The sequence below is a fragment of the Chrysochloris asiatica genome, unplaced genomic scaffold (genome assembly GCF_000296735.1).
Source record: "Chrysochloris asiatica unplaced genomic scaffold, ChrAsi1.0 scaffold00178, whole genome shotgun sequence".
Taxonomy (NCBI): domain Eukaryota; kingdom Metazoa; phylum Chordata; class Mammalia; order Afrosoricida; family Chrysochloridae; genus Chrysochloris; species Chrysochloris asiatica.
Window position 1 is genome coordinate 363,227 of NW_006408696.1, and position 26,143 is coordinate 389,369.

The following is a 26,143-nucleotide window of genomic DNA, read 5'->3' on the forward strand; positions in this document are numbered from 1 at the left end:
GGGAAGGAGTGGGGCGAGGGACAAAGCTCCATCCCCCCTCTCCTTTTGACATGATCCTATGGCTGAGGTTTCCACCCAGGGCTGGAGGGCAAAGGTCATGACCTCACCAGCCATCTCTGAGGTCATGGGACCTGGGAGCAGAAGCCCAAACCACCATGACATCAAACATCAGATGAACCGTGGGGTCTCTGGGAGGGCAGAGGTCACAAACCTCTTAAAAGAGGGGTATGTGTGTATGTGTGGGTGTTTATGTGTGCGTGTGAAAGAGAGAAAGAGAGATAGTGGGGGTCATTTCAGTGGTCATAGCTCATGATCTGAGGTGCATCATCACCCCCTCTGAGGGCCTCTAGGTCCTTGGCCTGCCTCCCTCCCCCAAGGGCTCACTAAGCCAGAGGCCAAAGTGCTCCTTCCCTTCACCTCCCACCCAAGTCTTCATGCCCTCACAGGGCCGAGGGAAGAGGGGCTAAAGGAAGGGGGGTTCTATGTACATATTTATCTCCCCTTCCACAGAGCCCCCCAGACCTTTTGTACATTTTTACAGGGGTGCCCCTCCCAACAACCCTACTTCCTGATTAATTAAATCCTCAGACTGGTGCTGTGTTCCCAGCCTCTGGCCTCTCTGTGGGGGGAGATGGGCTGCAGGGCAGAGCTGGAAGGGGACAGGCAGAAGCCTAGGAGTTCTCCCTGGGAATGTGGGGCCTAGCAGGAGGAGGACCCACAGGAAAAGGAACCTCTCACAGGAGAGAAGGGCAAGTAACACCTGCTTTGCTGGCAGCCCAGGCCTTCCTCTGTGCTCCTGTTAACTCTGTGTCTCCACCCTTAAAGCTCAACCTCTAAGCCTCAGACTCCACCTCTTAATGCCTCAGTCCCACCCCACCCCATCTCCAAGTGCCCCCAGGACTCCTGGGCCCTACATCCCAAAATCCTGTTTCTCAGAACCCTGCCCCAGGCTAAGGGGGGCCAGAGAAGGTCACCATGTACCACACACCAAAGAAGGGGGTGAGCCCCCGGGTTGGGCAGCATAGGCAGCTTTATTTAGCGGCCTCATGGCCCCAGCCCCAGCCTTCTCAAAGCAGCAGGCGGCAGGGGTCAATATAACAAAAACATAACTGTTGACTTTTTTCCCGGTGGGGCTTACTCTGTAACATGACTTGTGGATATTTATATAAAAATGAGTGTTACAATGAGGCCCTCTGGCTCCTCTTTCAGTGTTTGTGTCTCGCCTGGGGTGAGTTGGGCTGGGTCCTGGTGGGAGGGATGAGGACAATACTGCCTATAACCTCAAGAAACTTCTCTCACCCAGGAGAGTCTATAGTTGTGGGTGGAGGGGTTGGAGTGTTGAACACTAGGGGTTTTCTCTTTGATTTTCCTCAAATTGGAATACATATGTAAGTAAGAATCAAACAATACAGAAATACATTGAGCAAAACAAATTCCCCTCTGTACTTGTAAACCTGCCCAACCCACAGTCTTCCCCAGAAGTAACTAACCACTATTAATCATTTGCTGTGTGTTCTTCATGCCCTTGTCTGTATTTGCCTGAATAAGTATGTACATAGAGTTAGGTGGGAAAAGATCTATTAAGTTTTTCAGCTATATATTGGTTATTTTGTTAATGCATGTTTATCATAAAATCATTCAAACACACAAATGTGAGGGTAAGTAAAAAAATACTGCTGCTAGGGTTCCAGTTCATATGTGCTCAGGTTTATTCCAAACAAAATGTATTTAGATGTGTCTCTGCAATCAGTAGATGGTCACAGACAAGTTTTCTCAGTAATAACACTTGTCTTAATCTTGTTAGGGTATCATCAGAAAATTAGATAATTTCTGTGCCATAGTGAAAAAAAATTTTTTTGCAGGATCCGCTCCTAGGAGAGTCTATACAGGGTCACAATGGGTCGGAACCAACTAGATGGCACTTTACAACAACAATAAATATTTATCAACACTCAAGTAGACATCTTCCCAATCATTGAAGCTTTGCAGAAATGCTGCCTTAAACATAAAACAAGTTTTAAATGGATCAAACATTTCAAGGAAGATCAGGAAGACTTAAAAGACAGGGAAGACTGTCAACTTCAACCAATGACAAAATTGGTTGAAGTCCAGAAATTGGTAGTGGCTGTAGCTGTTGAAGTTGTGATCTCACGTGCTCCAGAATTTTCCATTTTAAACATTTTGGCCTCTGCAAGCTTTAAGCTCTCTGGGTGCCAGAAGTGCTGGGTGAAGATCAGCCACCTCAAGGAGTTGATCTTTCTATTAGTCTTTTAAGCCCAGTTGGAACTAATAAAGACAATTCTATGGAGCAAATCATAACTAGGTATGAGTCTTGGTTTTACCAATCCTAAGAGCAAGATCTAATCAAAATGGCGGCTTCCAAGGAGATCTGCTGGAACAGTTCAGTTCAGTTCAGGTTAGAAAGAGTTTGAGGATCCCAAAGAGCTCATCTGGATAGATTTTTCTCAACACAGGAAGATCACAGGTTTATTAAGAAGTGTTTTTTTTTTTTTAAATGGAAAATTTGTGTTTAAGATAAGTATTGTTGAGTCAGTTCTGACTCAGTGACCCTGTTTAGTGTTTCCAAGACTGTAAATCTCTTGTGAGAACAGAAAATCTCATCTTTCTCCCACAGAGCAGCTGGTAGGCTTGAACTGCCAACCTTACGGTTTGCAGTCCAGTGTTCATCCTACAGAGCCACCAAGAGGTAACCATTGTTAGCTATCAGGTGCCCCATAATTCCACCCCTCAGAAATAATCACTGTTAATTGTCAGGTATTTCTCTAGTATTTTTCTAACTAAAAATATATTAAAATGGAATCCTGTGAAATGTACTCTGCAATTTCCTTTTATTCCCCTGATTAATACTTATAGCTTTTATTTTGCAATAATCATAGACTTACAGGAAGTTGCAAAAAATAGTTTTTTTGCCCAGTTTTCCTAATAGGAAGAACTTACATAATTGTATGTAACAACTTCAAAACCAAGACACAGGTACAATACTGTTGACTACAGACCTTACTCAGTTCCACCAGATTTTGCATTTATTCGTTTGTGTGTGTGTGTGTGTGTGTGTGTTTATGTGTGTTTCATGCAATGATGAAGAAAGACGTGCTTAGAGCCAAGTAGGGAAGACCCCCCCCCCCCCCCCGCGACGAGATAGACTGACAGTGACAACTGCAGTGGGCTCAAATGTAACAATTGGGAGGATGACACAGGACCAGACTGTTTCATTCTGTTGTGCAAAGGATCAAAGGGTCGTTACAAGTCGGAAGGGACTCGAGGGACAGCACCTAACGACAACAATAGATTTGGGTAGCCACACAGTCAAGATACAAAATGGTTCTGTAACTACAAAAGAATTCCTTTGCATTATCCTTTTATTGTCTGTACCCTGTGCCCTCTCCAGTTCCTGCCTCTGGAAACCACTAACTTTAATTTCTATAATTTTGTCATTCTAAGAAGGTTACATAAATGCAGTCATAACATACAACCTTTTGAATTTTAGGGTTTTTTACTTAGCATAATTCCCTTAAGATTTATCTAAGTTGTTGAGCGTATCAATATTCCATTCCTTTTCACCATGGAGTACGTAGTAGTCCATGTTATGGATATAACACCGTTCAACCACTCACTCGTTGAAGGGAATCCAGGTTGTTTCCAGTTTGGGGCTACTGTGGATAAAGCTGTTACACAAACATGTACAGATATTTGTGCTAATAAAGACTTTGATTCTCTGAAATAAATGTGAAGAATCTATTTACTGGATCAGTAATTAGCTTCTTATTTTTTGTAAGGTTAGATATACATGGTAAGTGTATAGCTAATCTTATAAAAAAAAATTTCCAAAATCCTTTTCAGAGTGGGTGTACCACTTTATATGCCTATCAGCAATATTTGAAAGATTGGGTTTTTCCATATTCCACAGCATTTGTTATTATCACTATTTTTATTCTTTAACTATTCTGATAGATGAATGGTGATATCATATTGTGATTTTAATTTTTATTTCCCTGATAGCTAATGATATTCAACATCTTTTCATGTGCTCACTTGCCATACATATTCTTCAGTGAAATGACCCATCTCTTTTGTCCATTTTCTGATGTTTTTCAACTTTGGCGTTTCATGCATTCTTCATGTTTTACAGAGTGGTCAGATCAATAGTTTATAAATAATTTCAATCTGTAGCTTGTCTTTTCCTCTGCTTAAGTTTTTCACAAAGCAAAAGTTTTTAATTTGAAGTCTAATATATCAATGTTTTTCTTTTGTGGTTCATGCTGTTGGGGTAAAGTCCAAGAATTCATGACCTGCCCTAGATTATTTTTTTTAATGTTGTATATCTTCTATTTAAGTTCATGATTCAGTCTGAGTTAATTTATGTATTACATGTGAGATTTAGGTTGAGGTTCACTTTTGGTTTTGACCTCTGGATGCCCACTTGTTGAAAGTCTCTTCCTCCATCTAATTGCTTTTACACCTTTGTCAAAATAAGTTGGGTATATTTGTGCAGGTCTGTTTCTAGGCTCTCCTGTTTAATTCATGTCCATCCCTTGGTCAACACCAAACAGTCTTGATTACTGTGGCCTTCTATATCAAGCAATGTAAGTCCTCTAGCTTTATACTTATTCGAAATTTCATTTTACACATGAATATTTTGGTTTTCCTCATGTTGTCTTATTCTGGGAAAGAAAATTCTCGCATAAGCTCTTCCTTTTCCTATTACAATTCCTGCAAATGCTGTCGAGTTTGTTTCACTCTGTTCTCCAACCACTATAGGAGAGGCCCGCTGACTGCTGACATTTGACTGCACACATTAGTGATAAACAGTGAACCATTATGGATCTTGGTTACTGAACTCAGATGTGTAAGACTGTGGTGGTGGTGTTAGATGCCATCGAGTCGGTAACAACTCATAGTGACCCTATGCACAACAGAACAAAACACTTCCCAGTCCTGGGCCAACCTCACAATTTGTGCTACTCCTAAGCCCATCACTGCTGCCCCTGTGTAAGACTGTGGATCCTCCTATATGCATCTTGTTCCTCCTGGCACAGGATCTTGGGCAGTTCTATTGCTAATTCACTACATACTTTCCCAATGGTTACATGAGGTACAATATGGTTTGGGATTTTGGTTCTCTCATACCTTTCCTCTTTCAGAAGGCCCTCAATGGTGATGTGCTGGCGTGAGTTCCAGAAGTGTCATGGACCATGAGGGGACTCTGAGCTCTTTGGGGTTTGTATGGATTGGAAGCAAGTGTAGATAGAGCACCTGGCCAATCTTTGTGTTTTTATCTTCTATGAATGAAACATGAAAAAAAATCAGTCCTGCAAAGCCTTGCTCCATTATCTGGTACATGACTTGTGTACTAGCATCAACATGAGAAGACCAAATAGTTATATGAGGATGGGAATGATACTAGTCCACAATTGTCATGGAGCAATCTGTTAGTTCAGCCACTCTCTCTGCCTTTGTTGAGATCACAAACAAAATTTCTGGAGAAATTTTCACTTGGTCCTTCTTCTTAGCAGAATGTCATAAGCTGATGACACAGAATGAATGTGAATAATCTTCACAGTTTCAACCTTTCCTCCAACTGTTCACATCTCAGTTCCAGTACATGCAAATCTTAAGTCACACGTATTTTATCATTCAACTCCCTGATACACAGTCCCATCACCTCCTCCTTTGTGCTCAGAGCATGGCTGAGAAAAACTAAGAAGTGTTGGACTCCAAATGAGCCACCTGCACCACCTGCATTGCCATCTTGGTGCAATTTCCTTTTGACAGTTAACATTCTTTGATGTAGCCATTAAAAAACAAATGACTACTTAACTGGGCTACAGAAGCTGCCCTTCCCCTGCACTCCCCCAAAATTGACACTAGTCTTGCTACAGGCACCAAGATAGCTAGGGAAGGCCTACAGCAGACATCAGAAACACATGATCAGAAGGCCAAATTTGGCTTGCAAGCAATATTTCACATGGAAGTCCTTGTTTCTATCTTCTTTTGAAAAAAGTCCTAAAATCTGTACACAGGACCTGCTTTTTCTGGAGCCAGCAATTAGCTAGAGCTGAGTCACAGCTGTCCCTTGAGATAGGCCTGAGCTCTCCAGATTGCTATAGTCCCCTACTTTCTAATGTCTAGGCATTGGCAACCACCACTCATCAGTCCACCTCGCTGGCCCCTGTAAGCATCCTATTGTGAAGCTTTGGAATATTTTCCAGACATCCATGTACAGCCTCTCCTATATCTCCCATAAGCCCCTCAGATATCCTAAACTGGATCATCTCCAAGACTTGTGCTCCACCCGCCTGTTTCCGTCTCAGTGAGTGTCACCAGTAAGCACCCATGGTGGAAACCTCCCTTGACTCTTCCCTCTTTCCTCTATCGGGACAGTGTCTAAGCTGCTTTTATTTTCTCATTTGCTGTTGACCCATTACACCAGACACTGAATTTGTGGCTGGAGATACAAAAGGAATCAACACCAAATCCACGCTCTTTGGGAGCTTACATTCTACTGTGAGAGAGAAGCAACACAACCATACTGCATGAAGAATACAAGTCAAGAGAGAATATCTCAAAGGCTACCTTATTAGTAGGGCCTGTCCTCTCAAACACTCCACTCCTCCACAGATGTCATCTCTAGCAGAGGTAAAATGATCCAGGAATGATTCTCAACATTTAAGGAAGGGGAAAGAAATCCAACAAAAGTCATTCGCCATATATATAGTAAAGCTGCCGTTGAGGAATACATATCTTTGAAATAACTATAGAATTGAAAGCAATGTATTTACCATTTCTATGCTTATTTATAAAATGGAGATGTTTTAGATATAACTTACATTCATTCGATATAAATTCACCCAGTCTTCTTGATTGGCTTCTTTCACATTGTTGTTCAGTGCTGTCGAGTCAATTCCAACTCATAGCGACCCTGTCTGTATAGGGTTTCCGAAGCTTTCCATCTTCTCAGGAGCAGAAAGCCTCATCTTTCTGCCACAGAGTGGCTGGCAGGCTCGAACCGCAGACTTTGTGGTTCACAGTCTGTATTGGATGGAGCTTATGGTTTTAAGGTTCATCCATTTTTTTTAATTGTTAAATAATATTCCATACTATAGATATTACACATATTTTGTATCTATTTTGCAGTGCAGTGAATTATTTAATATGGCTTTTCTAGCCACAGTCTTTGTCGTTGTTAAGTGCTGTTAAGCGACTCATAGCGACTCTGTATAGGGTTTCCAAGGAGTGGCTGGTGGGTTTAAACTACCAATCTTGCTGTTGTTAGCAGTGGGTCTAGGGAATCCTGGTGTAAGACTGTAATATAAGCACTATACTGCTAACAGCAAGATTGGCAATTCGAAACCACCAGCCACTCCTTGGAAACCCTCTACAGAGTTGTCATTGAGTTAGAATCACCTGACAGCACTTAACAACAACAATGCAAATAAGGTGCTTGTGGCCCACCTAGAGGATTGAACAGCTTGCTTATAAAGAAAATAAGGTACTTGAAACCCCCTGTGGGGTGGTTATGCAAATGTGTGTGAAGCCCTAATGAGGGCATTGGTCAGTTTTGCCATTCCACTAGGTTTAACAGGAGCTATTCCAAAGGCAGAAGAGGGGACCTCACTGCTACGGAGTTTGCCTCTTGGACCTAGAGTTCCCTGTGCCAAGAATCTCCCGGACTAAGGGGAAAGAGAACTCTGAACACCAGAGATGGTACAAGACGGCAAGAAGTGACAACCGAACCAGGAGACCAGTGTGAGAGTGCAGTGAGTTTTCTGCTCCCCAGTAGGTGTGCCAACCCACTGAATGCCAGAGCTGAGCACTTTTCAGTAGAAGACTACCAGGGGAGTGGGGTTTCCCCGGGCATTTATTGGTGGAGCCAAAGAGCTTTGTAACACTTGTCAGAGTGTGGCAAAGGCTGTTCTGGCCCAAGATATCCAAGGGGCTGAGACCCAGGAAGAAGCCTGTGAGCTGAGAAGCTGTCCTGAACAAAGAATTCTATCTTGAGTTGCTCCTGATCTTGAATACTTCCCTACGTAATAAATCCCATAACTCTGAGTTGTTGTTGTTCTTCTTAGGTGAAGTCGAGTCAGTTTCAACTCATAGCTAACCTATGTACAAACGAACTGCTGCCACTGTGCCAATCCATCTCATTGGGGATCTTCCTCTTATTAGCTGACCCTTGGTAAAAGGACATTTTACCAAGTATGATAGCCTTCTCCAGGGACTGGCTTCTAAAGAGTACTCTGACTGTACTTCCAATACAGATTTGTTTGTTCTTCTGGCAGTCCATGGTACTTTTAATATTCTTCTCCAATACCATAACTCAAATGCATCAATTCTACGGTCTTCCTTATCCATTGTCCAACTTTCACATGCACAAGAGGCTACTGAAAACATCATGGCCTGGGTCCCGCACAACTTAGTCCTCAAACTGTTATCTTTGCTTTTGAACACTTAAAAGATGTCTTGTACAGCAGATTTGCCTAATGCAATACCTCATTTGATTTCTTGACTGCTGCATCCAAAGAGTCCTGGTGTGGTACTGTAGATTAAGCTCTGGATCACAAGGTCGGTTTGAAATAGTTTCAAACTCACCAGTAACTTCTTGAAAACCCTATACAGGGCTGCTATGAGTCAGAACCAACTTGTCAGCACTTAACAACAACAAAGCTTCTCTGAATGTTGATTGTAGATCCAAGCAAAATGAAATTTTTGACAACTTCAATCTTTTCTCCATCATCATGATGTTATTTATTGGTCCGTTGGTGAGGATTTTTATTTTCTTTACATTGAGGTGCAATCCATACTGAAGATTGTGGTCTTTGATCTTCATCAATAAGAAAGTCCTCTTCGTAGTTTGTTCATGAGTCTTCCTAAAACCCTGATGCCATGTTGTTCTTCATATAATTCATCTTCTTGGATTATTTGCTTAGCATACAGATTGAATAAATATGGTAAAAGAATACAAGCCTGGTGCACACCTTCCCTGATTTTAAACCATTCATTGTTCCCTTGTTCTGTTCAAACTACTGCTTCTTGGTCTATGTACAGATTCCACATGAGCACAATTAAATGTTCTGGAATACCGATTCTTTGCAATGTTATCCATAGCTCGTCATGATCCACACAGTCAAAAGACCTTGCATAGTCAGTAAAGTACAGGTAAACATCTTCATGGTATTCTCTGCTTTCAGCCAAGACCCATCTGACATTACCAATGATATCCCTCATTCCACGTCCTCTCTGAATCCGGCTTGAACCTCTGGTAAAATTCCCTGCCAATATACTGTTGCAGCCATTTTTGAACTGTCTTTAGCAAAATATTATTTGCATGTGATACTAATGAGACTGTCCAATGATTTCTGCATTCCGTTGGATCACCTCTCTTTGGAGTGGACACAAAATGGATTTCTTCCAATTAGTTGGTCAGGTAGCTGTCTTCTAAATTTCTTGACATAGATGAGTGAATGCTTTCAGTGCTGAATCAGTTTGTTGAAAGATTTCTGTTTTTATTCCATCATTTCCTGGAGCCTTGTTTTTTTTTCAATGCCTTCAGTGCACCTTGGACTTCTTCCTTCACTATGGCTCTTGATTATACATCTTCAAATGGTTGATAGCTGAGTGTGCTCTTCCCTTTTGGTTTATTAACTCCAGGTCTTTGCACATTTTATTGTAATACTTGACTTTGTCATCCCAAGCTTCTCTTTGAAATATTCTGTTCAGCTATTTTACCTCCTCATTTCTTCCATTTGCTTCAGCATCTCAATGATGAAGAACAAGTTCCAGACCTTTTCTGACATCTATTTTGGTCTTTTTCTTGTTTTCTTAATGACCTTTCGCTTTCTTCCTGTATCACATTCTTGATGTCATCCCAAAGCTCTCTGGTGTTCAGTCACTAGTGTCTAATGCTTCAGGTCTGTTCTTAAGGTGATCTCTAAATTGAGGTGGGATATGTCAAAGTCCTATTTGGGCTCTCATGGACTTTACATTTTTTTATTTAGTTTCAGCCTGAACTTGCATATGAGCAATTGATGGATGGTCTGTTTCCCAGTCTGCCCCTGGTCTTGTTTTCTCTAATGATATGGAGCTTTTCTACCATCTCCTCCTACAGATGTAGCAAATTTTATTTTTGTGTATTCCGTCTGTTGAAGTTCATGTGAATAATCATCTTTTATGTTGTTTAAAAAGGTGTTTACAATGAATAAGTCTTCAAAATTCTATAATGCAATCTCCAGCATCATTTTTATCATCAAAGCCATATTTTCCAACTACTAATCCTTCCTTTTTGTTTTCAACCTTTGCATTCCAATCACCAGTAATTATCAACACATCGTAATAGCTTGTTTGATAGTTTTCAGACTAAAAGTTGGTAGAGTTCTTCAGTTTCATCACCTCTGGCTTTAGGGGTTGGTGCATAAATTTGAATAATAGTGGTATTAACTGGTCATCTTCATAGGCATATGGGCATATCCTATTACAGACAGGATTGTACTTCAAGATGGATCTTGAAATGTTCTTTTTGATGATGTATGTGTCACCATTTCTCTTCAATTTGTCATTCCTGGTGGAGTAAATCATATGATAGTCAAATTTAAAATAGCCAATACTAGTCCATTTCATCTCACTAAAGTCTAGGGTATCAATCTATGTGCGTTGTATTTCATTTTAACAACTTCACTTTTCCTAGATTCATACTTCACACATTCCATGTTCCAGTTATTAACGGCTGTTTGCAGCTGTTTCTCCTCATTTTGAGTTGTGTACCATCAGTAAATGAAGGTCCTGAGGGCTTCACTCCCTTTGTGTCATCACGGTCAATGCTACTAGGAGGAGGCAGCTCTTCCCCAGTTGTATTTTGACTGCTTTCCAGCCTGAGGGGCTCATTTTCCGGCACTATAGCTGACATATTCTGGTGCTCTTTATCATGTTTTAATATTCAATATTCTGGTAGTATCTGACAGTGTTCCACTGCTATTCATAACATTTTCAGTGGCTAAACATTTAGAAGTAGTCTGTCTCTCCTTCCTAGTCTGTCTTAGTCTTTCTGGAAGCTCAGTTGAAACCTGTCCACCATGTGTGTACCCTGCTGGCATTTAAAATACTGGTGGCATAGCTTCCAGCATCATAGCAACATGCAAGCCATCATAGTAGGACAAACTGACAGACGAATGGTGAGTATGGTCTCTAAATTTTTTGTCGCCATTGCAACAGATTATCCAACCCAGTATAGAAGCAGGGAGTGCTGTTGGGAGGATTAGTAAAAAATGGTTGAAGAGAGGAGCCATGTCTGCCCTCTACATTAATGGGATCAGCCTGGAGCTTTTGATGCTGATAATGATTCTCCTCCCACCTTGTGAAGTTAGATGAGGAAGTCTGATGATTCTACTGCCAGGCCATTTTTACACTCTTACTTGATAGACTTGTTTTCAACTTTGTTGTTGTGAAGTGCAGTCGAATCGATTCCGACCCATAGTGACCCTGTATAGGGTTTCCAAGGAGCAGCTGGTGAGCTTGAACCACTGACCTTGCAGCTCAAATGACTTGCAGTCTGACACATTGGCCACAGTGCCACACCAGGACTCCTTTCAACCTTTGTTGTTGTTGTTGTGAAGTGCCGTCGAGTTGGTTCCAACCCATAGCGACCCTGGATAGGGTTTCTGAGGAGCGGCTGGTAAGCTTGAACTGCCAACCTTGCAGTTCAAACTGCTTTGCAGTCTGGTGCATTAACCCACAGCACCACACCTTTAGGCTATTATAAATAATGATTCATGGAGTCCTGGTGTGGCACTGTGGGCTAATGAGTCAGACTGCAAAGTTGTTTGAACCGCAATTGCGGGTTGGTGGTTCAAGCTCATCAGCTGTTCCTTGGAAACCCTATACAGGGTCATTATGGGTCGGAATCAACTCGACGGCACTTCACAACAACAACGCAACAACAAATGAATATTCACGGAAAGTTTTCATTTCTCTTAGGTATATAATTAAGAATTGGAACCTATGGTAGCTCTGTGTTTAACATTTTGAAGCACTGCCATGTTATTCCAAAATCGCCACACCATTTTACATCCCCACCAGCAATGTTTGAGGGTCCAAAATGCAGTTGTAATGGTTTCTCCTAGCACTACTGTATAAATTCAGTAAGTTAACAAGTATAAAGTTTTTAGAACTATGCCTGGCACAGCATAAGTGCTCAAAGAATGATTGTTGTCATTATTGGTGGGACCTTTTTGGTCCAAACCCCAAGCAATTTTCTAGAGTCTTGAGTAACAGAAATGCTTATGTACCTGCAGTTTGTTTGAAAGGCATCTATTTCAAATAGGTCTTGAGATGCAAAACATTTATCTGGAGACTGGGCGAACAAAGAGAAGCCTAAGTCAATGAGGCGCACTAGTAAAGACACTTGACATCAGACCAGGCCTCCACCAGTTGAATCTGGCTCCCACCACTTACCAGATTTGTGACCTTGACCTAGTGACAGTCTGTTTCCAGAAAACAAGGAAAATGAAAATCCCAGGCAACAGGATCATGATTACGTGGGATGATACATGTAAAGGACACTTAGCACAGAGCTTGGGACACAGTGAACACTGAGTGGAAAGTGTATTGATCTGTTATTAATGATAACTAGAAAATGGAGCCCTGGTGTGGCGCTATGGGTTAATATGCCAGACTGCAAAGCCATTTAAGCTGCAAGGTCAGTGGTTCAAGCTCACCAGCTGCTCCTCAGAACTCTATACAGGGTCGCTATGGGTCGGAACTGACTCTACCGACTCTACAGCAATTGACAACAACAACAACTAAAATGATTAAAAACAATGCCCAATTTCAATATGAATAAATAGAGGTTCAGAGGAGTCATAGGATATGGAATCAGAATAGAGAGATATATTTATTTTAGGGTATGGTCATTTTATTTTTAAAAGTTTTAGATTTACAGAAAAATTGCAAAAATACTATGGAGAGTTCCCGTATACCTAACACCCTGCTTCCTTCATTATAAACATCTTACATTTTTGTGATAGATTTGTTATAATCAGTAAACCAATATTCATATGTGATTAAATTTCATACTTTATTTAAACTTCCTTAGTTTTTTAACCTAATGTCAGTTTTCTGTTCCAGAATCCCATCAAGAATACCACATACATTAGTTGTCTTAGGCTCTTCTTGACTGTGACAATTTCTTGGACGTCCCTTGGTTTTGATAACCTTGATCATTCCAAAGCCCACTGATCAATTGTCTTTGTTATGTTAATGAGACAGGATTAGTGTAGCCTGTGTCTTTTGTCAATCTCTTTTGAGATTAAAAAAAAGAGCTGATTAAGAAAGGAAGAGGAGTCCTGGTGTGGCGCTGGAGGTTAGTGCACTGGATTGCCACATCAGTTTGAACCACAAGGACAGAGATTTAAGTTCACCAGCCGCTCCTTGGCAACCCTATACAGGGTCACTATGGGTCGGAACTGACTCAAAGGCACATGAAGATCACCAAGGAACAAGACTGTTGCCCCAAGAGCCAACAGAAATAGAAAGCCTTCCCCTGGAGCCAGCACCCTGAATGAAGCCTTTTAGCCTACTAAATGGTGAGAAAATAAATGTGTTTTTTAAAGGCACCCACCTGTGGTATTTCGGTTACAACAGCACCATGTAACTAAGACATCCATCAATGGATATTTACACTCTTTCCAGGAGCCCTGGCCATCTATTTGGAGGCTAACTGCAAGATCAGCAGTTTGAATCCACCTGCTGCTCTGCAGGAGAAAGACAAGGCTTTCTGCTCCTATAAAGATTTACAGCCTCAGAAACCCTATACAGGGTTGCTCTGAGCCAGAACCAACTCCACAGCACATAACAGCAGCACTCTTGCAAGTGTTTTATTAGAACAAGAAGTACCACCATAAATGCCCACGTTTGATTTACCTGTATAAGCCGCAGATGTTTCTAGGTATGGAACTGCCATACCTAGATGTTGCCAAATTGTCCTTCACACACATTTCAACAATTTTCACTCTCACCAACAGTGTGAATTAAACTTGCTAACACTGAGAATTAAACTTTGACCTTTGCCAATCTGATAGGTGAAAAATGGTGACTCACAGTTTTATTTTCTATTTTTTTTTATTATGTGTGAATGTCTTTTCATATGCTTAAAAACATTTGTTTTTTCTTTTTCTGTAAATTACCTCTTCAGGTCCTCTGCCCATTTTTGCTGTTTGGATTGCTTTTAAGCTTTTTTTATGCCCTGAGAGCCCATTATGAAAACAACTCATTTCTTTATGCTATCAAAAAATATTGTTAACTTACTGTATATCAGACTATTATAACAACATGGCAGTGAAAAAAGCAAAGGTATTTTTTCTCTCTGGGTGACTGCATTTTACATGGAGGAGACAGAGAATTAAAGAAATAAATACATGTTGATTGGTAATAATATTTATGAAAGCAAAACAGGATATAGGTTAGAATGTATTGGGCCACTGATTTATATACAGAGGATTAGAGAAGGCATCTCAGAAGAGATGCCAACTGAGCAGAGATGGGAATGAAGAAGTGAGGTGGTGAAAACCATGCAATCATCTGGGACAGATGATGCCTTAGGCAGAGGAAACAGTAGTGTAAAGTCCCTGAGATGGGGATGCACTGGATGAGCAAGGAAGTCAGTGTTGACTGGAGCAGAATGAGTGAGGCTGAGGTCCAAGACGTGAGGAGGACCAGATCAAGTAGGGCCTTGCAAGGACTTGGGTTCCAACCCTGAGTGAGATGCTAGCCACTCCAGGGTTTATGTTGGCTACATTTTTTTTGAAAGAGAGTTTGGGGACAGAGAAATTTCCAAACTTGTTTAAAAGAACCATATAGCAAGATAGTCTATGGACTGAGAGATATTATAATGCATACAAGACTGGGGTATTTTTCACCATTTGTCTATTCTAATTGGGATATTTAAGGGCCTGTTTTAACCCAATCCTATGTGTGAAAATCCATATGGAACAAATTTTCTGTCTCAGGGACTGGGTGGACATTATTATATGGACATGTGCTCAATGTAAAAGTGGGTTCGAGTGACTCTGTGCTCTAAGGGGTCAGGACTTTTGATGATGTTCATTCATATCTGAAGAGATCATCTCCCCAAAGTCCAGTAATTCCATCTCTAAAGAAGTGTCTCCTGCTGATACATTCACACAAGTATGTGTTCAAGAATGTTCCTAGAAAGACCAAGCCAAAAGCAATTACTTTAAAATAAAGACGAGACTATAAGATTCTCTAGCTTAATGGAAATAGATAAACCAGAATGGAAATGATGAGAATGTCATGCATTGTGAAAAATATAGCCAATTGTCACTGAATAACTGGTGTAGAAATCATTGAAGGGGGACCAAATTGCTTCATCAAAAACACAATAAAATATCTTTTTAAAAATACTGTTCCTAAAATTAGATGAAGCTCAAAGACTAAGTCTCCAGTACAGATTGAACCTCAATGTAAAGAAAACAAAAAATTTCACAACTAGACCAATAAAGAATATCATGATAAATGGAGAAAAGATTGAAGTTGTCAAAGACTTCATTTTGCTTGTATCTACAATCAACACTCAGGAAGACAGCAGTCAAGAAATCAAATGGCATATTGCATTATGCAAATCTGCTGCACAAAACCTCTTTTAACTGTTCAAAAGCAAAGATGTCAGTTTGAGGACTAAGGTGCACCTGACCCAAGGTATTTTCAATGGCCTCATATGCATGTGAAAGTTGGACAATGAATAAGGAAGACTAAAAGAATTGATGCATTTGAGTTATTGTTGGAGACGAACATTCAAAGTACCATGGACTGTCAGAAGAATCAACAAATCTGTGTTGGAAGAAGTACAACCAGAATGTTCCTTAGAAGCTAGGACCGTGACACTTTGTCTCTCATACTTCAGACATGTTATCAGAAGGGACTAGTCCCTGGAGAAGGACAGCATGCTTGGTACAGTGGAGGGTCTGTGAAAAACAGGAAGACTCCCAAGGAGATGGATTGGCACAGTGGCAGCAGCAATGGGGTCAAGCGTAAAAACAATTGTGAGGATGGGGCAGGATTGGGCAGTGTTTCGTGCTGTTGTGCACAGGTTCGCTATGAGTTGGAACCTAACAATCTGGCAGGAACCTTTAGAGAGTGGAGATAGGGTTTCTCCTTTACTTATAATGTTCTACCTTCTTTACTTAATTTTTTCTATGTATAACTTTTAAACTAAAAGACAAATTTTAAAGAAGCAAACAAAAATGAGCACTATAAAAATAAAAATTAAAAATTAAGAGAGAAATGTTTTAGGCAGAGGGGAAGACCAGTGCAAAATCCCTGAGGTGCGAACATGCAAGAGGCCAGTGTGGCTTTCACTGGCTGTTGAGGGAAAGCTAGATCCTGAAGGGTTTTGTTTAACACCTTCTGGTACCAGGCATTTTTATAGGTAACATTGACCAGTGTCCTCACCTGTGCTCTCTCACTTCCTTCCAACTTCCAGAGTGGGAGGGAGGCCCTGCCCTGGGCCTTGAAGGAGGTTCTCTCTCTCCTTCCTCCATCCCTCCTCCACCTTCTCCTGCCTCTTCTCTAACGCATTTCTGTGAGCACTGGGCTGCTCACAGAAAGGTTGGCGGTTCAAACCAAAGCTGTTCCTTGGAAACCCTATACAGGGTTACTTTGAGTTGGAACCACTGACTCGAAGGCACTTAAATACAATAACAAAGAGAATTGCTGGGTTCAAGCCTATGAGTATTAAGATTCGGACACACAGCAGCCCTGCAGGGTGGAGTCGAGCCACACCATAGGGTTTCCAGGGTGCAATGTTGGCAGGAATAGACAGCCACATCAATCTTTCATTAGCAACCTAGCACTTAACCACTACTTTGTGGTTGTTGGTAAGTGCCATCAAGTTGGTTCCGATTCATAGCGTTTCTGAGGAGCCTCTGGTGAATTTGAACTGCCTTCCTTGTGATTCAAATCAACCTTGCAGTCCAGTGCTTATTCTACGGGGCCACGCCAGGACTACTGCTTTAAGTTAAGCATCATTGAGTCAGTTTGACTCATAGTGACTGCATAGAGTTTCCAAGGAGCGACTGGTGAGTTTGAACTACCCACCTGCGGTTCAAACTGACCTTGGAGACCAGGGCTTTATCCTACAACACCACCCCAGGAACCATCAAATCTAGAACAGGCAATGAACCTTCACCTAGGCTGTTCTGGTGTGACTAACCTTAAATAAATGACATCACCTCTTTGAGTCTGTTTCCTTGTCTGAATAATGGGAATAATGAAACCCATCTCGGTGGAATTGTTAAGAAGATTATTGGTGTTCCATAAACAGGAATAATTATTAGTAACAGTTTACCTCCAGCACTAACATGCTTGGGGTTAGTTATTTAATGATAAGAATAGAATGCTCACAATTATCCCTCGAGGCAGGCAAGTCTCCATTTTATACTTGAGTACACTGAAATTCCCAAAATGAAAAGGGCTTTCCATCTCACCCAAATTTGGTGAAAAGGTCTGAGGACTAGGTAGACATGTCTCAAGATGGGCAGAGTTTAGGGTTAGACAAAAATGGGTTTGGATATGACTTTGCTAGCTCTTTGCTTTGTGATTTTAGGTTAGTGTCTAAGCCTGAGGGGAGAGGGGTGGCTACTTACGGTAAGCACTGGACTGTGAACCACAATCAAGTCCACCAGCAGCTCCTTGGGAGAAAGATAAGCCTTTCTGCTTCAGCAAAGATTTAAAGCCTCAGAAACCCTATACAGGGTCACTATGAGTCGGGACTGACTTGATGGTACTCAACAATAACAAAGCCTGAGCATTAAAAAAAGGGACAAGGCCATGGATCTCACAGGACTGCAAGAGACTCTTGGAAAGTGGCAGTTGTTAAGCAAATAGTTTCTAGTAGAGTGATTATTATGTAAATGTTCTGAACGATAAAACAACAACACAAACAAACCATTGTTGTTAAGTGCCTTCCAGTTGGGGTCGGACTCTTAACAACCCTGTATAGGGTTTCCAAGGAGTGGCTGGTGGGTTTGAAATGCTGACCTTGTAGTTAACAGTCTATTGCTTATCCTGCAGTGCCACACCAGGATTCCACTAACATTTATGAAAAGAGGGGTCCAGACCCTAAGTTAGGTGCCCAAGTAGTATAAACAAAAGAGACCAGGTCTTTTGGTCTCTAACTCTACCTGTAACACCAGCTCTGCTGGGCAAAGCCCTACCCTGAATACGGAGGGGAAGCCTTCAGTGATGCAAATGAATGTTGACTTTCATTAACAAAACAATAAGGACACTGATGAGTGTAATGTTTAGAACTTTGAAAGGAAGAGAAATCAGTTAACAAGTCTTTAAGACATATTCACACACAACTCTGTTGTTGTTAAGGGCCTCCAAGTCAGTTCTGACTCATAGACACCTTGCCTAGGGTTTCCAAGGAGCAGCTGGTGGATTTCAACTGCATGCAGACCTTGCGGTTTGAAGTCTAGTACTGTTCCTACAGCACCATCCCAGGAGACCTACACACAATTCTATTGGTTCATAAACATTTCCCAAGGCCTCCTGGATAGCCTTAGATTGGGATTCAGTCTCAGTTACTATTAAAATGCTGTGTAAAGTGGGACATGTTACTCTTGGTGTCTTCTTGGGTGAGTCCAGTAAAGACGCTAACCTCCTAATTGGTGGGAGGCTTCTGTGAACAGTGCATGAAATCCTGACACTTATTAGAAACAGAACAATTTTTTAAAAATCTATGGAAACTAGCTTATTTCACTCCAGACTTCCCATCCCACTCCCATGAAAGGAGAAGCAATTGCCAATTCCTCTAGATCCTGAGTCCCAATGCAGGAAGCACAGAACATGTCTCCTGGGGGATAAGAACTGAAAACACCAAAAGCAACCTTTCTGGGCACATAAGAAGCTAATGAAGTAAGCAATCATGAGACCTATTTGTTGGTGGTTCTGGACATCGTTTTTCATATATGTGAAGATACTTACTATAAAGGTAGTTTGAACCCACCTAGAGGTGCTCTGGTAGCATAGTGCTTACGAATTGGGCTGTAGTTCGAAACTACCAGCTGGTCCGCGGGAGAAAGATGAGACTTTCTGCTCCCGTAAAGATTTACAGCCTCGGAAACCCTGTACAAGGTCGCTATGAGTCGGAACCGACGCGATGGCACTTAACAACTTAACAGCAACAACAACAGAAGCCTTGGAAGACAAGCCTAGCTGTCTGTTACCGGCAGCCTGGAAGACCCTATCTATGGTGTAGTTGTAGCCTACATACGTGGGGGGACACCATGAGTTGAAATCAACTTGATGGCAGTTAACAATAGAGAATGGGAAACAATCCGAACTGTTCAAAATAGGGAATCAGTTAAATTATTCTACAATGGATTGTTGTCGTTGTTAAGTTGTTACTGTTAAGTGCCAAAGTGGGTTTCAACAGCCAACGTTGTGATTAGCAGTTCAGTACTTATCCTACAGTGCCACACCAGAACAGTGCAGACTTTTTAAAAAGGAGGTTGATCCCAATGTTCAGATCTGGAATAATCTTCAAGACTTAAACATTTGTTGTTGTTTCGTGCTGTCTAGTTGATACTGACTCATGGTGAGCCTGTATTGGGTTTCCGAGGCTGTAAATCTTTGCTGAAACAGAAAACCTAATCTTCCTCCCACGGAACAGCTGGTGGTTCGAAGTCCAGTATTTATCCAACAAAGCCACTGTGCTCCCTCAAGATATTTAAGTATGATTAATAAGTAAAAGGAAATATATAATTTTCATAGATAGGAAAACGTAATATTGCAAAGATATCAGTTCTCTCCAAATTGATCTGTAAGAGTCAATGCAATACTAACAAAAATCAAAACCATGTTTTTCATGAAACTTGACAAGTCAATTTAAAGTATCAGTTTGAACCACAAGGTTGGCGGTTCAAATTCACCAGCCACTCCTCAGAAACCCTATACAGGGTCGCTATGAATTGGAACCAAGTTGACAACACTTAACAACAACCACATTCATAAATGGAACTAGAAAAAAATGTTATCCATAAGGGAAAAAAATGAAATTGGATCACTGCCTTGCAGCACACTCAAAAACCAACTCCAGATTAAAGTACTTAGTTATCAGAAATAAAATTTTCAGTTGAAAATATAAGTGAATCACTTTTTGACCTTGAGGCAATCATGAAGAATCTCTCAAGTAAAATGCAAAATATTAATTATATAAGAAAATATTAATAAATAAAACTATTAAAATTAAGAACTTCTGTGGGGCTGTAAAATCAGCACTGGGCTTTGAGCTACAAGGTTGGCAGTGGACACCCACCAGCTGCTCCTCAGAAACCCAGGGTCACTATCAGTTGGAACCAACTCAACAGCACTGAACAACAAGAACAGCATTCATTTAAAAAATACCTTAAAGAAAATGTAGCTATAAAATACTAATTCAAAGAAGATATATGCACATACACATAATCATCCAAAGATTGATATCAAGATCATCTGAAGACTTTCTACAGATTAGTAAAGGACAACAAACCATAGAAAAATGGGCAAGAGACTTGAACATGTATTTCAAAGAAGAGGAAGCACAGCTAAAAAATTTTAAGAAGCGATCTCAAAGTTATTAGTAACGAGGGAAACACAGTTTTAATAAAGAAGTCAGATAATACAAACTTTGGAGAACATCAACAGATCGTTACATTGCTGGTGGGAATATATATTAGTTCAGCAATTCTGGAAAACAATTTTCTCTTCTCTTGTAAAATTGAACATATACCTTTCTTAAAACCCAAAAGCAGTTCCACTTTTGGGCAAATACAGGAGCAAGTCTTGTACCAGTTCTCCAGAAGACACATACATGAATATTCATAACAACAGTGAACTGATGGAAAGAATCAGAAAGACCCCAAAGTACTTCGCAACAGAAAATGGATAAATAAACCAGGGTATCTTTTTTTTTTTTTTTTTTAACCAGGGTATCTTGACAAAATATTATATAGGAGAAAAATTTAATAAACCACAAGAATACACATAATAAGAATACTTTTATTAATATAATATTGAATTGAAAAAATGAAAAAAATCTGAAGACTGCAAACATCATGATATGGTGTTGTTTTTGTTAGGTGCCATCAAGTTGACACCAACCTATAGCCACCTTATGCACAGCAGAATGAAACACTGCCCGACCCTGGGCCAATCTCACTACTATTGCCATGCTTGAGTCCATCGATGCTGCCACTTGGCCAATCCATCTCATTGGGGGTCTTCCTCCATTGATAAGAAGGTTGTTTATTAGTCCAGTGGTGAAGATTTTTGTTTTCTTGACATTGAGATGTAATCCATACCAAAGGCTGTGCTCTTTGATCTTCATCAGTAAATGTTTTAAGTCCTCTTCACTTTCAGCAAGCAAAGTTGTATCATCTGCATATCACAGGTTGTTAATAAGTCTTCCTCCAATCCTGATGCCACGTTTTTCTTCATAGAACCCAGCTTCTTGTATTATTTGCTCAGCATACAGGTTGAATAAGTATGGTGAATACAACCTTGTCGCACACCTTTTTTAATTTTAAAACATTCGGTGTTCTCATGTTCTGTTCGAACAACTGCTTCTGGGTCCTGGCACAGATTTCTCATGCGCACAATTAAGTGTTACAGAATACTCTTACTTCACCATGTTGTCCATAGCTTGTCATGATCCACATAATCAAAAGTCTTTGCATAGTCAACAAAGCACAGGTAAACATCTTTCTGATATTCTCTGCTTTCAGCCAAGATCCATCAGACATCAGCAATGATATCCCTCATTCCATGACCTCTTCTGAATCCAGCCTGAACCTCTGGAAGTTCTCTGTCAATGTATGATTGTAGCCATTTCTGTATTACCTTTAGCAAAACTTTACTCGCATGGGATATCAAATAGATTGTCAGATGATTTCTGCATTCCATTGGGTCACCTCTCTTTGGAATGGGCACAAATATGGATCTCTTCCAATCAGTTGGCCAGATAGTTGTCTTCCAAATTTCTTGGCAGAAATGAGTGAGTGCCTCCAGTGCTGCCTCACTTTCTTGAAAGGTTTCAATTTTTATTCCATCAATTCCTGGTGCCTTGTTCTTTGCCAGTTCCTTCAATGCACCTTGGACTTCCTCCTTCAGTATCATAGACTCTTGATCACATGCTGCCTCTTGAAACGGCTGAACATCAACCATTTCCTTTTGGTACAGTGACTCTGTGTATTCCTTCCATCTTCTCTTTCTGCATCATTCAATAATTTGCCCAGTGAATCTTTCAATAATGAAAGTCGAGGCTTGAATTTTCTTTTCTTCAGTTCCCCCAGCTTGAGAAATGCTGAGAGTGTTCTTCCTTTTTGGTTTTCTGCTTCCAGATCTTTGCCCATTTTGTTGTAATATTTGACTTTATCTTCTCAAGCTGATCTTTGAAATTTTCTGTTCAGCTCTTGGACCTCCTCATTTCCTCATTTGCTTTAGCATCTTTACGCTGGAGAGCAAGTAGATATCCATTTTGACTTTTTCCTTCTTTCTTGTCTTCTTAATGATTTTTTGCTTTCTTCATGTATGATGTTCCTGGTGTCATCCCACAACTCTTCTGGTCTTCGATCTTTAGTGTTTAATGTATCAAATCTGTTCTTCAGATGATCTCTAAATTCAGGTGGGATATATTCAAGGTCATATTTTGGCTCTTGTGGGCTTGTTTTCATTTTTTTCAGCTTCAGTTTGAATTTGCATATGAGTAACTGATGTTCTGTTCCACAGTCTGCCCTGGCCTTATTTTTACACATCAAGATGTATTTCCTACAAAGTTCAGAAATGATCAAAGCTATACAATATGTTGTTTAGCCATTATATGGACAACACTACTACAAACTAAAGACAAATAAAACAAAACAAAGCCAAACAAAATTCAGTGCCGTTGAGTCAATACCGACGCCTAGTGCCCTGTATAGGGTTTCTGAGAATGTAAACCTTTATGGGAGCAGAAAGCTTCCTCTTTCTCCGGTACAGCAGCTGGTGGGTTTGAACTTCCAACTTGGGGTAAGAAGTCCAGTGCTTATCCTATAACACTACCAGCACTCCTAAGGACAAGAAGATAATAAACACAAAGTTCAAGATAGTGATTTTCTGTTTGAGGGGAAGAGCATGAATAGAAATAGAGCCCAGTGTTATTGTAATATTAATAACTAACTAAATAAATAAGTATACAAGAAGCAAACAAATGAGAACCATGAACAGAACATGAACTGTGTGCTATGAATTCAGGATTATAATAAATCCATGTTTTTTACCCTATTAGTGGACTTAGCCACTTTTTAAAAAATAGCTTTTATTATGAATTGAATGACAGTCTACATAGCAGAACATCAGTTTTGCACTCAACCAGTTGCATCTTGTTCTACTGTAATGATTACAATCTCCCTCTGCCCTTTTTTTCAAATTGTGAATTATGTGATAGTTTACATGGGAGAATATTAGCTTTACATCCTATCTTTTTCATTTCAATGCAATGATTACAATTGTCTACATGCATCATCAACCAACCAAAGGGTGTTACACCCCGCAAGCCTGCCCCCTGGCTGTCAACACCCAGACCATCTCCCTCCCAGAGTCCAGAATCCCCAGCTGCTCCATCTCTCCACATCATCCTCTGTCTCTGCCTCCATCTCTGGCGTTGCTGATTCTCTGGATAGGGTCCCACACTCTGATCTTTTCCCTTGATGGTCCCAGGGACCGCTGCTCCTGGACTGCAAAATCAAGCACTCCCCTCCTTTTGTTAAAAAAAAAAAAATCTATCTTTACATTTCCAACACTCAACAGTCAGACCTTTAGCAATCATTCACTATTGAACCACAAGAGTCTTTTCCCGTCTCCTTTCATCAGCCCCATCCAGACAGGTTAGAAACCCCTCAGTGGAGATTCTACCTTCCCCATACCCACACCCTATGGAATAGATTTCCTCTTGAAAGCTTGTAAACCAGTCACTTGGTGCTTTGTAGACCCCTCCCCCCCAATTTGGGGTAGAAAATGTTTTAAGTTGCCCATCCTTGTCGACCCTGTGTACTGAGGGGGTGGGAATGATCCTCGCTGTAAAGATTTGTTCTCTCCTTTGAGCTACTACATCCACAAGCCTAGGTCAAGTTCATCAAATTGTAGCGGATTATTTTTTTTTTCCTCTTCTTTCTTCCATTAGTCGAGTTCTGGTCATCCAGCCATTGAAGCCAGATTAAATGAGTACTATCTGCAAGTATGGATGTTATTGTGCATCTCTCCTCATTTCATATCAGGCAGATGCTTCACTCTACACTCTAGTCTTCTGTGGCCATGTCCCTGCCCCTGGGCCCAGGAATTCCTCCCAGGTCTCGCCATACTGCTGGCCAACCAGGTCTCAACCCAGGTTGACAGGAGTCTGTTGAATGTGGTCGGACTAGTGCTCAACTTCATTGCTGCTTTTTCCCCACTTCCCCTTATTGGTGACCAACGTGGTAAGCAGCAAGACCACATGCCTGCTCATGTATTCCCCCTGAGTCTTAATCTTAGAAGGGGGTTTGCCCTGAGGGAACTTGACCACCTGCCTTGATGGTTCCCAGGCGAATAGCTTGCTTGTGCTTGTAGTAGTCAATCAGACTGCCGTTATTTTTTCCTACTGTCTTTCTTTCAAAAAGTATCTTCTGTTCTTCTAGCCATTCCAGGCTGGTCTGCTTGTTCTTTCAAGTGGAAATTTCCCACCTCAGAAGGTTCTGGATGAGGATCAGGATTCCACCTTTGGTCTTATGCAATGCAAATGTTCCGCTGGAAGCTTCCTTCACTGGGCAAGTTCTAGCCCCAGTTTAGATATTCCAATGAGTTATAGACTGCAGATGGACTAACAAGCTTTTCTATGGTGATGTTTCTGGCTATTCCTTTCTCTCCCCCTCAGGTGTCTATTTTGCAATAGTAGGCAAGGGAAAGCAAGATTCAAAAGACAGCCAAGCATCTTAACATTATTTCCCCTCTTTTACTCATTCAAACCATGTCTTGGTCCTTGTATCACAAAGCCCTGTTGTTCCAAGGTTGTGCATACATCATTGTTTACCTCTGTCACACTTAGCCTATACAAACCTGCCTAACTGTTCTCCCATCCATCTTTTTCTTTCATTCTCTTCCCCCTTCTAGTGTATTGCCACCCCCCACCACCCAAACTATCCTGTGTCTATTCCCTACCCTGTGCTCCACCTTCCACTCCCTCTCCTCACCCCACTCCATACACCCCGGTAACCAGCAAATACTTTTTTTTTTTCCCCTTTTAGTGTGGGTACTTTTTCTTAATCTTTTACAATAATGGTCCTATGCAATATTTCTCCTTTTGTGCTACAATATGGATGGAGGTTGAAGACATCGTGTTACATGAAATAAGTCAGCCACAAAAAGAAAAATATTGTATGATCTGACTTAAATAAAAAGACAAATGTAGAAGGACTAAAGTTTATTAGTGGGAGGGAGAAGGAAAATTGCATTGATTAAGGTAGGACTGCACAGCTGGTTATTGTAATTATGTCAATAAGTCATATATCTGTAAAAAGTTGAACTGATAAAAGTTGTGCAATAGATATACTTACCAAAAAGAAAGAAAGAAAGAAAAATTATCTGGTGTGGTGCTGTAGGGCAAACACTAGACTACTAACCACAAAGTTGGTGGTTCAAATCCACCAGCCACTCCTTGGAAACCCTATGAAGGGTCGCTATGAGTCAGAACCAACTCGACGGCACTTCAAGTGCCTAGTGCTTCTGTTCTATCTCCTAGTTCATTGAGTAAGTGGCTGGAATCTTAAAGGCTTGCAAGCATCCATCCAAAGCACAATTGCTCTCTATCTGCCTGGAGCAACAGAAGATGGAGAGTCAGGAATGGGAGGAGGATATGAAATATGTGGCTAATTGCCTCCTTTAACATGAGATCAGAAGAACTAGATGGTGCCCAGCTACCATTACTGAACATTTTGATTCTATAGGATTCTGATCAAAAGAAGAAAAATGCAGACCCAAATTTCAAATTCTCATAGATTCCAGACTTTCTAGTGGTAAGGGACTGGGTGGACCCCTAAAACTACTGCCCTGAGATAATCTTTAA

The 26,143-nt window shown here is 40.8% G+C and overlaps 1 pseudogene; it reads right to left on the minus strand.

The window, feature by feature from the left end:
• Positions 1-4,677: 4,677 nt before the first annotated feature.
• Positions 4,678-5,769, minus strand: LOC102839026 (annotated as a pseudogene).
• Between the last annotated feature and the right edge of the window lie 20,374 nt (positions 5,770-26,143).